We start from the raw sequence: 3,552 nt of genomic DNA on the forward strand, positions 1-3,552 counted from the left end.
TTGTATACTTTGCATATCCTTGGTGCATCATTGAAAGAACCTCACATGGATGCGAATGATATCGCATGATTACCTTCTCTTTTTTCTCATTGATTCTCTCCCTCTCTCGCTCTTTTTCTCTTCCTCTCCCCTTCCCCCTCTTACTCTCTCTCTCTCTCTCTCTAAATCTCCCTTTCTCTTTGTCACTAACTCTCTCTCTTGTTTCTGTCAGTCTCTCACTTTTCCCTTTCTGTCTCACTCTTTGCCTGTCTGTCTCTCTGTTTACTCCCCCTTTTCTCTCATGTTCATACATCCCTATCATGCAAGAAAGTGACATCTTCTGAATCCCTCATATATGCCCTTATCATGCTGGTAAATTGGCTCCTTCCGCTCTTAGGAATTGAAACACAATCGTACTGATAGGAGAGGCATGATCAGATAGATTGAAGATGATAACAAAGTTAGCGATGGTGGGGATAACTATAGCGAGACCGATGATGGTGACGATAGTGATAACATCATTAAATATGGTCATGATAACATTAAGAGGAATGATAAGAACAACTTTGTTACTTGTGATGATAAATCAGGAGATATCAGTGAGGGCAAATTGATAAGAGAAATAATAACAATAATAATAATGATAATTATGAAAAAAACAGGTGGAGGTACGCAACGCTCAGCACTTTCCGATCTAAAGATAGAATTTGATATCGCAAACAGAGAACCAGAGATTTATAACGTGCGGCATTCAGAGAAAAGTGAAAGACGTCAGGAATAATATTTGCGAGAAAATTCGATTGTTTTCCGGGCCGGATGTTGTTTGTATTAACGCAGCGATGACAAAGGGCCGCTCTTCAAAAGTCCGTTTCCGTGACGTTCGAAAAAAAAAAAAAAAAAAAAAATCGTGTTTTAATGAACTGAGCTTCGAACGCCTGGTGCTCCGATTCTCCGGCTATCCGACTCTCCGACTCTCTGACTCTCCGACTCTCCGACTCTCCGACTCTCCGACTCTCCGACTCTCCGACTCTCCGACTCTCCGACTCTCCGACTCTCCGACTCTCTGACTCTCCGACTCTCCGACTCTCCGACTCTCCGACTCTCCGACTCTCCGACTCTCCGACTCTCCGACTCTCCGACTCTCCGACTCTCCGACTCTCCGACTCTCCGACTCTTTGACTCTCCTCCTCTCCGACTCTCTGTCTCTCCTCCTCTCCGACTCTCTGACTCTCTGACTCTCCGACTCTCCGACTCTCTGTCTCTCCTCCTCTCCGACTCTCTGACTCTCTGACTCTCCGACTCTCCGACTCTCTGTCTCTCCTCCTCTCCGACTCTCTGACTCTCTGACTCTCCGACTCTCCGACTCTCCGACTCTCCGACTCTTTGACTCTCCTCCTCTCCGACTCTCTGTCTCTCCTCCTCTCCGACTCTCTGACTCTCTGACTCTCCGACTCTCTGACTCTCTGACTCTCCGACTCTTTGACTCTCTGACTCTCCGACTCTCCGACTCTCTGACTCTCCGACTCTCCGACTCTCTGACTCTCCGACTCTCTGACTCTCTGACTCTCTGACTCTCCGACTCTCTGACTCTCTGACTCTCTGACTCTCCGACTCTTTGACTCTCTGACTCTCCGACTCTCCGACTCTCTGACTCTCTGACTCTCCGACTCTCCGACTCTCTGACTCTCTGACTCTCTGACTCTCCGACTCTCCGACTCTCTGTCTCTCCTCCTCTCCGACTCTCTGACTCTCTGACTCTCCGACTCTCTGACTCTCTGACTCTCTGACTCTCCGACTCTTTGACTCTTTGACTCTCCGACTCTCCGACTCTCTGACTCTCTGACTCTCCGACTCTCCGACTCTCCGACTCTCCGACTCTCCGACTCTCCGACTCTCCGACTCTCCGACTCTCCGACTCTTTGACTCTCCTCCTCTCCGACTCTCTGACTCTCTGACTCTCCGACTCTCTGACTCTCCGACTCTTTGACTCTCCTCCTCTCCGACTCTCTGACTCTCTGACTCTCCGACTCTCCGACTCTCTGTCTCTCCTCCTCTCCGACTCTCTGACTCTCTGACTCTCCGACTCTCCGACTCTCCGACTCTCCGACTCTTTGACTCTCCTCCTCTCCGACTCTCTGACTCTCTGACTCTCCGACTCTCCGACTCTCCGACTCTTTGACTCTCCTCCTCTCCGACTCTCTGACTCTCTGACTCTCCGACTCTCCGACTCTCTGTCTCTCCTCCTCTCCGACTCTCTGACTCTCTGACTCTCCGACTCTCTGACTCTCTGACTCTCTGACTCTCCGACTCTTTGACTCTCTGACTCTCCGACTCTCCGACTCTCTGACTCTCCGACTCTCCGACTCTCTGACTCTCTGACTCTCCGACTCTCCGACTCTCTGTCTCTCCTCCTCTCCGACTCTCTGACTCTCTGACTCTCCGACTCTCTGACTCTCTGACTCTCCGACTCTTTGACTCTCTGACTCTCCGACTCTCCGACTCTCTGTCTCTCCGCCTCTCCGACTCTTTGACTCTCTGACTCCCCGACTCTTCGACTCTGGGTGTTGGTGGAGCGACAGTAATATAGGTCTCCTTAATGAAAGCGTTCGAGTAACTTTTGCTTGCAGTTAAGCTTTCACTCAAGAATTACTTTTTTTTTTATATTATAGGTACGAAGACACGGCAGTTGTGAATTGTAGCTGTAATAAGATTTAGCGATTGTTTCAGAGTCATAATTCCTTTTAAATTCTTGGTTACAAATTTTGATTACGTCACCGAAATTGGTTCCTCATATGGTACATATGAGGAACCAATTTACTATTATTTTGTTTAATTCTTATCAGTTGCATCTTGACATCTTTTAAAAGCACATTTCATGATATCAAGAACAGGATGCTATAATGTACAGCAAGAACAAACAATTGTGTTTGTATATATATATATATATATATATATATATATATATATATATACATATATATACACATACACACACACACACACACACACACACACACACACACACACACACACACACACACACACACATATATATATATATATATATATATACATATACATATATATATACTCATATATATATGTATATATATATATATATATATATATATATATATATATATATATATATATATATATGTAATATATATAGAAGTATATGTACATAGACATATGTTTATTTTTATGAATATATATATGGACACACACACACACACACACACACACACACACACACACACACACACACACACACAAACACACATATATATATATATATATATGGGATGGTGTCGGAGAGAGGGCAGAGCAAGGGAGAGGGAGGCAGAGAGGGAGAGCGAGGGAGAGCGAGGGGAAAAGGTGAAGGAGAAGGGATATATAAGACAGGGGTGGGGAGGGGGGAGGGGGGAGGGGTTGTAGAAGTAAGGTGTAGGAGGAGGAGGAGGGGGGAGGGGGGGTGCTCGGAAGGGGGTGGAGGTGTAAGTTACTGGCCGGCATCTGATCTCTTTATTGATTTTCAGATGCTGACATCAGAGGGGGGAGGGGGAGGGGGAG

The sequence above is a fragment of the Penaeus japonicus genome, unplaced genomic scaffold (assembly GCF_977035675.1).
Source record: "Penaeus japonicus unplaced genomic scaffold, GWHDUDI00000001_assembly GWHDUDI00000014, whole genome shotgun sequence".
NCBI classification, from domain to species: Eukaryota; Metazoa; Arthropoda; class Malacostraca; order Decapoda; family Penaeidae; genus Penaeus; species Penaeus japonicus.